Source organism: Lepidochelys kempii, chromosome 9 (assembly GCF_965140285.1).
Source record: "Lepidochelys kempii isolate rLepKem1 chromosome 9, rLepKem1.hap1, whole genome shotgun sequence".
Classification (NCBI taxonomy): Eukaryota; Metazoa; Chordata; order Testudines; family Cheloniidae; genus Lepidochelys; species Lepidochelys kempii.
The window spans coordinates 24,900,249-24,914,194 of record NC_136388.1 but is presented as its reverse complement, the minus strand read 5'-3'; the positions used below and the strand labels follow the sequence as shown (position 1 = coordinate 24,914,194).

At 41.9% G+C, this 13,946-nt stretch overlaps 1 pseudogene; it reads left to right on the top strand.

Moving 5' to 3' along the window:
- Positions 1-5,051: 5,051 nt before the first annotated feature.
- LOC140917231 (vomeronasal type-2 receptor 1-like) lies at positions 5,052-12,164 on the top strand (annotated as a pseudogene).
- Positions 12,165-13,946: the final 1,782 nt, after the last annotated feature.

Genomic DNA, 13,946 nt, shown 5'->3' with positions numbered 1-13,946 from the left:
TTCCTTTGTTTTTCTTTCTCACTTTTCCCCGGGGGAGGGGGGGAATGAAAGGGCTTGAGGGTACTCCACAGGAAGGAATTCCCAAGTGCGCCTTTCTGGGTTCTCTAAAAAGGGTTTTTCTTACACTTAGGTGGTGGTAACATCTATCTCACCAAGGTCAGAGAGAAGCTGTGACCTTGGGAGTTTAATACCAGCCTGGAGTGGCCAGTATTAATTTTTAAAATCCTTGCGGGCCTCCACCTTCTGCACTCGAAGTGCAAGAGTAGGGAATCAGCCTTGACAGTAATGAAGGAGGTGCTGGAGCTCAAGCAATTAGGTGCTGGGGCTAAAGCAATTTTTTAAAGTTCATAACTGATGCAGCAAGCCCAGAGGTGCTGGGACTATGAACTGCCAAGCCTAAAGGTGCCCTGGCAAGCCCTGGCACAAATTAAGCACTGGTTTGCACTAAAAAATGGTTTGAACAAAAATGCCCAAATCCGAGCCTGTCAGAAAAATTTGTAAATCTTTGTAAATTTTCCAACTAGTGTGGCTTGAGTTTTCAAGGAAAGCTAAAACTAAGCAGATTTCATGTTTCACGATGACCGCTTCTAATCATTCTAATTCTAGCCTGGTTGGAAAGGCTTAGAGAAAATTCCAGCAATCTGACTAATCTGCTGAGGGCCTTATCTTTTAAAGTGTTGAAGGCACTCAGCCCCTAGCAGGATCAGCCCTCATTCTCTGGAAAGGCACTGCATATTTATGACAAGTGAATAAAATTCGTGGGCCACAGTCTCTGGTCTGGCTGTGCTATGCTCGACACAAGACTGGGAGGTGGGAAGGGATAGCAGGTTAAGAAGCAAATATATAAAATATTTTCTGATAGTGATTTGTTGTGTTAGTGGAGTTTTGTTTGAGTGTAAATTTATCCTGGGATCGGTCGATTGATCCTTCCTTCCTGGAAATACAAATCCCATCACCAGTGGGCCCCTCAGGATTGTTGTCCAGTCATGGGCACATCGTGGCCATGTCTGCAAATAGCAGGTCTGCTGCTGCTACTGCTTCCTGCAGTCCAATAAAAGCAGCAGGGGCTGGAGTGCTTCTGCTAGGTTTTCTTGGTGACATCCTGGCTTCTTTTTCAGTTTCCCAGGAAGCACCAACATCTAGTATAGGTTTTAACCCAGCATACTAGTTCCAGGCACAGTGTGGAGTGTGACTCCATTAGAATGGATTGCATGGATGTGACTGGCATCTGGTGCTCCACCTAGAACTGTTAAAGGTTTGGAGAGGAAAGACTTGAAGCCTAGGCAAACACTCCTCGGTTTGAGTTCATGTGACTTTCCCAGAACATCTCCAGGGGATTGGTGTACATGGTTTCATAACCTCTGAGTTTCTTATTGAATCTCAAGACAAAACTCAGAGGGAAAGGGCATGTTTAGTTAATTAATTAGTTGCGATATTGGAGAAGTATATTGGTTCATATTGAAACCTCAGCAATGAAACATTTCAGCTTCTCTATTTTGGTACTACTTTCCATAGGCAGGACTTTTACAAATTATTATCGTTATTAAAGCTTCGAGGGTGTTTGTCTGTGTAGTACCTGGGCACCACTGTGCCAACACGTAAGCATATCAGCTTTCTCCAGAACAGGAACAAAACTTTCTTTTACTGCCTTACAGATCAAAGTCACTTTAGAAGAGTCACATGGAAGTGGATTATTTGGTAGCTTATTATCTCCAAGCTCATCACTGAGTCAGTATTTTCCTTATGAAAGCTTTGTAGCAAATTCACTCTGGTAGTGTAGAGAGAGCAGAAGTCAATTTTAAATCTCAGAATCACGTAGTATATAGAAATCGGACAAGTACAATTGTTTCTAATTATGATCTCTCTCCCCCCTTAAACTATTTATTAAAATATTTACAATGTAAGAAAAGAACTTTTGACTCTCATGCAACCAACAGCAGTGATTGCTTCTTTTTGTTTTGGTGTCTTGAAAGACTCATAAGGTGCAGTATGAAACAATGAAAGCATTTTCCCTCTGGGTTTGCCCAAATGATGGCAAAGCAGAGCAGTAGGGCTTTGAGTGGAGCATGGATTTACACTCAGTTAGAATCATAGAATATCAGGGTTGGAAGGGACCTCAGGAGGTCATCTAGTCCAACCCCCTGCTCAAAGCAGGACCAACCCCAACTAAATCATCCCAGCCAGGGCTTTGTCAAGCCAGACCTTAAAAACCTCTAAGGATGGAGATTCCACCACCTCCTTTATGGAAGGTAACCCATTCCAGTGCTTCACCATCCTCCTAGTGAAATAGTGTTTCCTAATATCCTACCTAAACTTCCCCCACAGCAAGTTGAGACCTTTGTTCCTTGTTCTGTCATCTTGTACCACTGAGAACAGTCTAGATCCATCCTCTTTGGAACCCCCTTTCAGGTAGTTGAAAACAGCTATCAAATCCCTCCTCATTCTTCTCTTCTGCAGATTAAATAATCCCAGTTCCCTCAGCCTCTCCTCATAAGTCATGTGCTCCAGCCCACTAATAATTTTTGTTGCCTTCCACTGCACTCTTTCCAATTTTTCCAAATCCTTCTTGTAGTGTGGGCCCCAAAACTGGACACAGTACTCCTGATGAGGCCTCACCAATGTCGAATAGAGGGGAATGGTCATGTCCCTTGATCTGCTGGCAATGCTCCTACTTATACAGCCCAAAATGCCGTTAGCCTTCTTGGCAACAAGGGCACACTGTTGACTCATATCCAGCTTCTTGTCCACTGTAACCCCTAGGTCCTTTTCTGCAGAACTGCTGCCTAGCCGCTCGGTCCCTAGTCTGTAGCAATGTATGGGATTCTTCTGTCTTAAGTGGAGGACTCTGCACTTGTCCTTGTTGAACCTCATTAGATTTCTTTTGGCCCAATCCTCTAATTTGTCTAGGGCCCTCTGTATGTTATCCCTACCCTCCAGTGTATCTACGACTCTTCCCAGATTAGTGTCATCTGCAATCTTGCTGAGGGTGCAATCCACGCCATCCTCCAAATCATTAATGAAGATATTGAACAAAACCAGCCCCAGGACCAACCCGTGGGGCACTCCACTTGATACTGGCTGCCAACTAGACATGGAGCCATTGATCACTATCCGTTGAGCCCAATGATCTAGCCAGCTTTCTATCCTCCTTATAGTCCATTCATCCAGCCTATACTTCTTTAACTTGCTGGCAAGAATACTGTGGGAGACTGTATCAAAAACTTTGCTAAAGTGAAGGAATAACATGTCCAGTGCTTTCCCCTAATCCACAGAACCAGTTATCTCATCATAGAAGAAAATTAGATTAGTCAGGCATGACTTGCCCTTGGTGAATCCATGCTGACTGTTCCTGATCACTTTCCTCTCCTCTAAGTGCTTCAAAATTGATTCCTTGAGGACCTGCTCCATGATTTTTCCAGGGACTGAGGTGAGGCTGACTGGCCTGTAGTTCTCCAGATCCTCCTCCTTCCCTTTTTAAAAGATGGGCACTACATTTGTCTTTTTCCAGTCATTCGGGACCTCCCTCGATCGCCATGAATTTTCAAAGATAATGGCCAATGGCTCTGCAATCACATCCGCCAACTCCTTTAGCACCCTTGGATGAAGTGCATCCGGCCCCATGGACTTGTGCTCGTCCAGCTTTTCTAAATAGTCCTGAACCACTTCTTTCTCCACAGAGGGCTGGTCACCTTCTCCCCATACCGTGCTGCCCAGTGCAGTAGTCTGGGAGCTGACCTTGTTCGTGAAGACAGAGCAAAAAAAAAAGTATTGAGTACATCAGCTTTTTCCACATCGTCTGTCACTAGGATGCCTCCCCCATTCAGTAAGGGGCCCCCCACTTTCCTTGACCTTCTTCTTGTTGCTAAAAAAACAGTAGAAACCCTTCTTGTTACTCTTAACATCCCATGCTAGCTGCAACTCCAAGTGTGATTTGGCCTTCCATGCCTGAGCAATATTTTTATACTCCTCCCTGGTCATTTGTCCAATCTTCCACTTCTTGTAAGCTTATTTTTTGTGTTTAAGATCAGCAAGGATTTCACTGTTAAGCCAAGCTGGTCGCCTGCCATATTTACTATTCTTTCTACACATCGGGATTATTTGTTTCTGCAACCTCAATAAGGATTCTTTAAAATACAGCCAGCTCTCCTGGACTCTTTTTCCCCTCATGTTGTTCTCCTGGGGGATCCTGCCATTCAGTTCCCTGAGGGAGTCAAAGTCTGCTCTTCTGAAGTCCAGGGTCCGTATTCTCCTGCTCTCCTTTCTTCCTTGTGTCAGGATCCTGAACTTGACCATCTCATGAATAAATCATAATTTCAAAGGCTGAAAGTAATAGCCACAAAGACAAAATTCACAATTTATAAGTTTGCACAGAGCTCATGCTAAGGCACTGAGGAGATGTAGGTAAAAGCACATGTCCATGGGAGGTAGCAATGAAGAATAAAGGCAATGTCAACTTTGCTTGCGACCTCCTATGTTTCTCTACTTGAAAGAAATCATCTACTGGGATTCTTGGGAGGAACTTCACTGCTGGTCTGATGCTAATGAAAGGCTTTTATCGAGCTATTCTTAATATAAGATGATGTAGGTGAGAACAAAGTGTCACTGGAAAATGACTTATCAGAAAAAAGTGGCTGGTTCTCAGTCAGTTTGGCTCTGAGGATGATGGAGTGACTACAAAATAAGGACCTGATCCTGTAGTCATTACTCAGCTGAATGGTCAGTGATTTCAATAGGATAACCAAGATAATGAGACTACTCATATGAGTAAGGGCTGCAGGGTTAGACCCTCCAGGATAATTCAGTTACTGTTCATTTTGGAGCTGATCCTGGGAGGTGCTGAGTACCTTCTAGGAAGTTTCTGAACACTCTCCAATCAGATCAACTTTTACAGGATCAGATTGCAACAAAACCCATTAATTTTCAGGGAAAACCATGCACTCAGAAAATGTGTTGCTTTGCTTTTAGGAAAGACACAAGAAGTGTGTTTTGTGTGGAAGTGCTTTTGGCAAATGTGTTCAACACTGACAAGTACTTTGTCTCTGCAGGTTTAACTTCCGAGGTTTCCGTTGGGCCAGAGCCATGATACATGACATCCAGGAGGTTAACAATAGGCTAGATATTCTACCAAATATAACACTGGGTTATCACATCTATGATACCTGCTTTACAACATCCAAAACTGTTGAAGAGACTTTGGCATACCTGACTGGACAAAATGAAACAATGCCCAACTTCAGATGCAGTGCTGGTGCACCTCTCGTAGCAGTCATTGGAGCCAGTGGATCAACATTGACTGTTGCTTCTTCAAGAATCGTAGGGCTCTATTATTTCCCTGAGGTAACTGAAGGTGGTATTTGTTTAAAATCTAAATATAATGAGCAATATACCAATATTTGAGAGACAAAGTGGGTGAGGTAATATCTGTTATTGGACCAACTTCTGGTGATAAATGAGACAAGCTTTCAAGCTACATAGGGCTCTTCTTCAGGCCTGAGAAAGGTGCTCAGAGTGCCACAGTTAAACACAAGGTGGAATTTCCCAGACCTGAAGAAGAGCTCTGCGTGAGCTCACAAGCTTGTCTCCTTCACCAACGGAAGTTGGTCCAATAGAGAAGTTATTTCCTCACCCAACTTGTCTCTCTGAGTTAAGACACCATTCAAGGTGAAGTGGCCAGTCAATACCTTGAATGGTCTTCACTTTCAGTGGTCTGACACATTGTAAGAAGTTTTCACCATTTTACTTGCTACAAAACAGGTGTAACTGGCTACTGGAGGACCACTGCTGTCTAGGCGAATCCTTGGCTGGCTCATAGTCACCCAGTAGTTCATACACTGTTTCCTTCCCAGCAGACAGTGCAGGGACCATGGCTGGGCAAAGAGTGGTGTGATCAAGGCTCCTCTGAATGCTGGTGACCCCGGCTCCTGATAATTACATTGTCATTGCTAGGCTTCAGAGTGCACACCCAGGACTAGGAGCATTCACACTTCTCTCAGCACTATTGTTTCAAACTGTCTGTATTGCATTGGTTTACACTTGGTTTACCTTTTGAAAATTTTCACCATAACCATAAAGGCTTGTTATTTAGTTTTATTTGAAATGAAAATTTAGGTTCTGGAATACACATACACAGCAACATAGAAATAATCTCTAATGATGCAGCAGTTTATGAGGCTGCATAGTCACATTATACACTGGGCCCTGGCTATGGTGAACATTGCCCTATAAATACCAAAGGTCGCTAAATAAAAGAAAGTGAAAAACAAAGCAGCAACTGGGCCAGTAATCCTTGCCTCAATACTTTTTTTTTGTAGGTTGGTTATGCGTCCTCCTGCTCAGTTCCCTTCCTTTCTGTGCACTATACCGAATGATAACCATCAGTCACTGGCTATGGCAGAACTTGTTCGACAGTTTGGTTGGGTATGGATAGGAACAATAGCAGCAGATGATGACTATGGAAAATATGGAATAAAGTATTTTAAACAAAATGTAGAGAAATCTGGAATCTGCATTGCTTTCTCTGAGACCATTCCAAAAATATATTCCAGGAGAAAAATACTAGCAGTTGTGGAAGCTATAAAAAAATCCACAGCAAATATCATTGTAGTGTGTTCCTCTGATATTGACCTCAGTCCCTTAATGGATGAAATTGCACACAGTAACATTACTGGCAAAACCTGGATTGCAAGTGAGGCCTGGGTTACATCAGCACTAATTGCTAAACCTGAATATTTTTCATTCCTGGGTAGAACCATTGGTTTTGGAGTATGGCGAGGTGAGATACCAGGATTAAAAGATTTTCAGCTTGATGTGCATCCAGATAATGATGCTAGTGATGATTTGACTATTGAGTTCTGGCAGACTGTTTTCAATTGCACTTGGCCTAACAGCAGCGTACCTTATAATACAGATTTTAGAATAAATGTAACAGGTCGAGAGAGAGGAGTACATCCTGTTTCTGATCAGCTCTGTACTGGAAAGGAGAAACTGGAGGACATAAAAAATACCTACCTGGATGTTTCAGAGCTCAGAATAACATATAATGTCTATAATGCTGCGTTCACTGTGGCCCATGCCCTTAACAATTTAGACACCTGAGTAGAAGGAAACGGACCATTTCCAAAAAAAGTCCTGTGCAGTTATATATGATTTTGAGCCCTGGCAGGTAAGCATTGCTTTTCCCTATCATAATTTTACATAATGAATTAAATAAAGAACTTCAATGTGGTGTCTGCAATTGCGTTTAACTTTCTTTTAATTTTTAAAAGTGTATCTGTAAAGAAAACAAATTCAATATTAATAGCAGAAAAATTAAATAATAAAATGAGGAACAGGTAAATTTGAAATATATGCTGAAACCAAGTGATGAGTTATGATTTTCACTAAATGAGCCTGATTCAGATTTTGCTTACACCTGTGTAAACCAGGTGGTAGGATGGTATTGTGGTTAGGGCCTCTACCCTAAGAGTCAGGAGACCTGGCTTCAGTTCCTTGCCCAGCCACAGACTTCCTGTGTGACCTTGGGCTAGTCAGTCACCTATATGAGTTAATAATAACACTTCCCTATCCCACAGGGATGATGTGAGGTGCTCAGGTATTATTATTTGTATCACCATAGAACTAGAAGCCCCAGTCATGGACCAGGATCCCATTGTGCAAGGTGCTGTACAAACACAGAAAAAAAAGATAGTCCCTTCCCTAAAGAGCTTACAATCAGGGGTCAGACAAAAGATCAATGGATACAGACAGACCGATAGGGGAGTACAAGGAAACGATGAGACAATATTGGTGAGCATGATAGGCTGTAAGTAGATAACAGAGTGGAGTTATGCTGGTATGAAATCAGAATCAGCTCCTTTGAACATAGGTCGTTGTTAGCTGAGACTGTGTTTATTATGTTGTCCGTGCACATTTTGTGATGTCTTTTCCTTGCTTTCAAGTTCTGGGGTTTTGTAAATGATGTGAGAGGTAACTGCCCTAGGCCAGAGTCTGACACTCTTACACTGATTTCATGGGGACTACTTGAGGAGTAAGGTTCTACCCAGCGTGAGTAAGGGTGGCAGAAAATGGCACAATGTTACCACTTGGACACACCAGATATAGAAGGTACACGTTCACATTCAGAGGGAATGAAGCAGATCCTTAGCTATGTAAATTTGTCACAGGCCCATTTAAATTAATGGGTTTAGGATAATTTACACTAGATGAGGATCTGCCCCAATACATGTCAGATGAACTTAAGACGCCATTATTTTACTCAGAGAGTGGTGAATGCTGTAAGTGAAATGAACTTCCATCTGAGGTGGTCACATCAAGTAGTATTAATGGAGATGAGCAGAAGTACACAGAAGTTTTACTACGTAGAATTTAATGAGTTAAAAGGAGTTTGGTAGCGTAATAAGCAGCAAGCAGCCCATCCTTTTGGGGACACAGAAGGGGATTTTTCATTAGTCATGCTTTTCTTCCCATGGGAGGGATTACTTGACCACTTCTCTGGCATAAGATTATATGTACATATATTTTAAAACTTATGATATTTTAAGTTTTTAAAGTCTTTGAGGCAATTCTAGACATGACAGGTCCATGTCCTACTTCAGATCCTTCCCAACTATGTAACCAGTATACATAACTCTGTAAATTAATTTGACAGTCACTTTTTCCCCATTTTATAGTTAATGTACTATCTGAAGAATGTTAAATTTACAACCTTTGACAGGTTTCAGAGTAGCAGTAAAGATAGATGAGAATGGAGATGTGTATGTGACATATGACATTATAAACTGGCAGTTGAATGGGACTGGAGAAATCTCCTTTGTGAAGATTGGAATCTATAATGATATAAAAGATGGGCACGAGATGAAGATATATAATAACGACTCCATATTCTGGAACACTCCAATATTAAAAGTTAGTAATCTTTGCATCTTTTCTTCTTAACATACCTCTGTGACTGCTGAGACTGGTGTTATGCAAACTAATTTTTTTTACTGTTACTTTGCCTGCTGTTATCCCACCTCCTAGTCATTTCCCTACCTCTGTTTGTCTGTTTATTTAATTGCTGTGTAAAGTCAAAATACTAGACTGTAAAATCTCTGTGGCAGGGACTGTAATTTGTTTTGTGTGCACAGAGTATAGGTACAAATGGGGCTCTTATCCCTAATTATGGTCAGTAGGCACTTCCGCGATAGAAATACATAATAATAATAATGATTAATAAAAGACAGTGCAAACTAGCCTATGACTACTTTGTGTTGGCCCTATCATGAAGTCCTTACTCACTGACTTAGTGGAAGTGTTGCCTGAGTAAGGACTGCAGGTTTTGGCCCCCTAGAAAGCTTTTTTGAACATTTTTCAACGTGTTTGATGTCACATATTTAATACACAAATATATCTGTTTGTCCAAATGCATACATTATATCTTTGTTTAGAAATCAACCTTATTTCTAGAAACCAGCCTGTCTGATTGTGTACAGAGCTGTAGAACTTACTGTACAGGATATTATTTTCATTTAAAATACGACCTGTTTCTTCTTTATAAAAATGTATTATTTTACCCTTTGGGTGACATTTGCTTCCTTTCTCTGTAATGGATAATTTTTTTTTTTTTTGCATTTTTAATGTTCCAGCAGCACATTAATTATTTAATACACACTGCTGTAGTTTAGTCTGGCCAGCACATCTGGTGGAAAAATAACAAAAATACATTTGATCTGGAGCACAAAGCTGAGCTCTTAAGTTTTAGGGATGGAGAAAAGATGACAAGGTTCCAGTGTAGACTGTAATAAATGAACTTTTTTGGGAGCCCAGACTTGCACATTGGGAATGATCCATTTTAGCTACATATTTATATACCTAATACATTTATCTGTAGAAGAAATAGATTTGACATTGTATTCTGTTCTTTTTAGCCTCCCCGTTGTGTGTGTACTGAAAACTGCTAACCTGGTACTAGAAAGGGGATCTGACATGGGGTGCCTGCCTGCTGTTTTGTCTGTATTCCATGGGCAGATGGAGAGATAAGTAATGAAACAGGGACAGCACAAAAGCATCCTGTAAGAATACATAGGGATAGACAGATCACTGATTTCATCTGGATAATATAATAGTAAAGGCCTGGATCACTCAGATCTATATGAGATAAAATTAGAGTTACCATAGTTCTCTTTCAGATACAGTAGAATTTTTGTAACCGGCAAACTCAGGGCTTCATAAAATCTCTCTCTGTCTATGGTATTTCTAGAACACCTTTCACCATTGTATTGAGGTACTTATACCTAAACACTCCAATTCAGCATGAAAATATTTCTGAAAACTCAAAATTTTTCACAAAACTGAAATTCAGTTTCCCAGGCAGCTCTATTTTAAATACCAGCTGTTAATTCATAGATTACAGAGCCAGAAGTGACCATTTTGATCATCTAATCTGATCTCCTAGGCCACAGGACTTCTGAATTAATTCCTGGTTGAATTAGAGTAATCTTTTAGAAAAGCATCCAGTCTGATTTTAAAATGGCCAGTGATGGAGAATCTACCACAACCCTTGGTAAGTTGTTCCAATGGTTAATTATCTTCACTGTTAAAAATTTGCACCCTATTTTGAGTCTGAAATTCTCTAGCTTCAACTTCGAGCCATCGGATCTTGTTATATCTTGTTATATAGACTGAAGAGCCCACCGTTACCAAATTTCTGTTCCCCATATAGGTACTTAGAGTGTGATCAAGTCACTGTAACCTTCTCTTTGGGTAGCTAAAGAGATTGAGCTTTTTGAGTCTTTCACTATAAAGTATGTTTACCAATCATTTTATCAGTCTCATGGCACTTCTCTGAACCCTCTATAATTCTTCAACTATTAGGAATATGTCAACTTGAAGAATGCTATTCAAATGACATAGCATGCCTTATACCTGCTATTTTCAATTAATTAAATGCATTGGCTAAATTTTATCCCCAGCAGCTATCCTACGTAAGTGGGGTGAGATTCCATTAGCAGGCAGAATCCATCTGGTCAAACTTCTTAGTGGTTCACTGGACTGGAAAAAGCTTTATTTTGTATCTCCCCCGGCCAGGAAAACACACATCTGTAGCAAACTTGGTAATGAGAGTCTTTTTCAAACAGATACATTTAACAGTCCATGCCTAAATCAATTTAAAATTCTCTTTTATGTATTTAACAGATGCAAGAGAATGCTTTCCATGTCCTGATGATCACTAGTCCAGTACACTCAAGAATGAATGTGTGCTAACGGAGGTGGAGTTTCTGGCTTATGATGAAGCTTTAGGGACCACACTGGTAGATCTCTATCTATTTGGAGCTTGTATTGTCCTTTCTGTGACCATTGTTTATAGGATGCATAGGGACACTGCTCTTGTGAAAGCCAATGACCGAGAGCTGAGCTTTCTCATTCAGCTATCTCTTGTCATTACTTTGTTAACTTCCTTCCTCTTTGTTGGTAAACCAGAAGGATGGTCGTGTCAGATCCGCCAAGTGACTCTTGCCTAGGGGTTTTCTCTTTTCTTGTCCTGTATACTGGGAAAAACTGTTGCACTCCTGTTAATGTATAGACGCAGCAAGTTGAAGGCTGCGGAGAAGCATGACCATCTATCCATGCAATCTCTTCATCAAAAACTTCTTGTGCTAATCTCTGTGGTAATTGAAGTGTGTGTTTGCACGGCCTATCTCACATGTATACCTCCATATGTGTGCAAAAATATGGAATTCCAAAATGTAATGATAATTCTTGAGTGTAATCAAGGCTCCATAGAATTTTTATGTACTTTGTTTGGGTTTGATGTATTTTTTACTGTATTATGCTTCATCACTGCCTTCATAGCTCACAAGTTACCAGATAATTTCAATGAAGCTAAATTTATCACTTTTGGGATGCTGGTATTCTTCTGGATTTCTTTTGTTCCCGCCTATTTAAGCACAAGAGGGAAATTCAAAGTAGCTGTTGAGATATTTGCAATTTTGGCATCAAGCTTTGGTTTGCTTGGTTGCATATTTCTGCCAAAATGTTACATTATTTTATTGAAGCCAGAAAGGAATACAGAAGAAATAATCTCGGGCAAAGCTACTACTAATGACAAGAGCGCACCACCCACCTCAGCCTCATACACCAGGGAGATTAGCAACAGTACCCTCTCCACAATGGTACTTGATGAGTAGTAGTAGGTATTTTTAGTTCTTGCTCTTCAGCATTTACAGTGATGATGTGTTTTATCTTCCTCAGTATTGACAGACAACTCCAGTAGATTCTCATGTATCATCAGATTGCCATTATTTCCAGTGGAAGTTATGGATTCTGGTTCTCGGGGGACATTGCAAAGATGACACAAACAAATTCTCACCATATTATATGTGCTGAGAAAATAATGCAGGTCATCACGGGGGAGCTTTTATGGTTGGATTTTTGCTTTTCTGCTAAATAAATAGGGGTTTGTGTGGGGTGAGAGAGATGGAATGAGAGAAGATATGTTCTTGTGGGATATTAAATGCTTGTCTTTAGGGCTGTGTGAAACCTACTCGCTCTGATTATGTATTTCAGCAAACTTTGCCTTTAGGTATGGTTGCCAACTTCCTAATTGCAGAAAACCGAACACCATTGCCCCGCCCCTTCTCCAAAGCCCTGCAACTGCTCACTCCACCCCACCTCCCTCTGTTGCTCGCTCTTCCCCACCCTCGCTCACTCACTCATTTTCACCAGGTTGGGGCAGGGGGTTGGGGTGCGGGGTGGGTGAGGGCTCTGGCTGGGGGTAAGGGCTCTGGGGTCGGGCTGGGGGTGAGGGGTTTGGGGTGCAGGAGGGGACTCCGGACAGGGGACAAGGGGTTCGGAGTGCAGGAGGGGGCTTAGGGCTGGGGTCGGAGGTTGGGGCGTGGGAGGGTGTTCAGGGTGCAGACTCAGGTGGCTCCCAGGAAGTGGCGACATGTCTCTTCAGCTCCATGCACTGCCCCCACCGCACAGGCGCCCCCCCTACGGCTCCCATTGACCATGGTTCCTCGCCAATGGGAGCTTCGGAGCCAGCGCTCGGGGTGGGAGCAGTGCGCAGAGCCCCCATGGCCACCCTTATGCCAAGGAGCTGGAGGGACATGCCGGCTACTTCCTGGGAGCCACACAGAGCTGGGTAGGGTACTGCCAGCCCCGCACCAACCGGACTTTTATCGGCCCAGTCACCAGAGCCGCCAACATCCCTTTTTGACCAGGTTTTCCGGTCGAAAACCAGAAACCTGGCAATCCTACCTATAGGTTTGGTTTACACAGGTTTGGGACAATCAGCATTGATCTTAAATTTTGGCTTCATTTAAAAAATTTACCAAAGGGTCAGATAAATCTGTGCAAACATGCTGAACTTTATCAGTTCAATTTAGAAACTAACAAAACTCACTTGGATTCCCCTTCCAACATTACTTCCCTTCCCCTATCAGGCTGTAGGCTCCTCTCTTTCCTTTAGTTGTCTTCCAGCATTAGAAGCCCAGTGGCCTTCTGTTCCTCTGATGTATTCAGGGGATTTGCACTTTTCCTTAATCTCGCTTTTCCTAGCCATGTAGGGTTTGTTTTCCATCTCATTTAATTTTCGGGACAGGAGAAGGGATGGTGATTCCTTCCACACAACTTTGTGTTTCCCAGCAGATCTGTGTCTCAGTTGCCAGAGAATTAAAGGGCTACTAGTAAAATAGTAGCCATGGGACCTGTCAAGGTTCCTCCCCTACTCTGAACTCTAGGGTACAGATGTGGGGACCTGCATGAAAAACCTCCTAAGCTTATCTTTACCAGCTTAGGTCAAAACTTCCCCAAGGTACAAAATATTACCCCCGTTATCCTTGGAATGGCCGCTACCACCACCAAACTAATACTGGTTACTGGGGAAGAGCTGTTTGGACGCGTCCTTCCCCCCAAAATACTTCCCAAAACCTTGCACCCCACTTCCTGGACAAGGTTTGGTAAAAAGC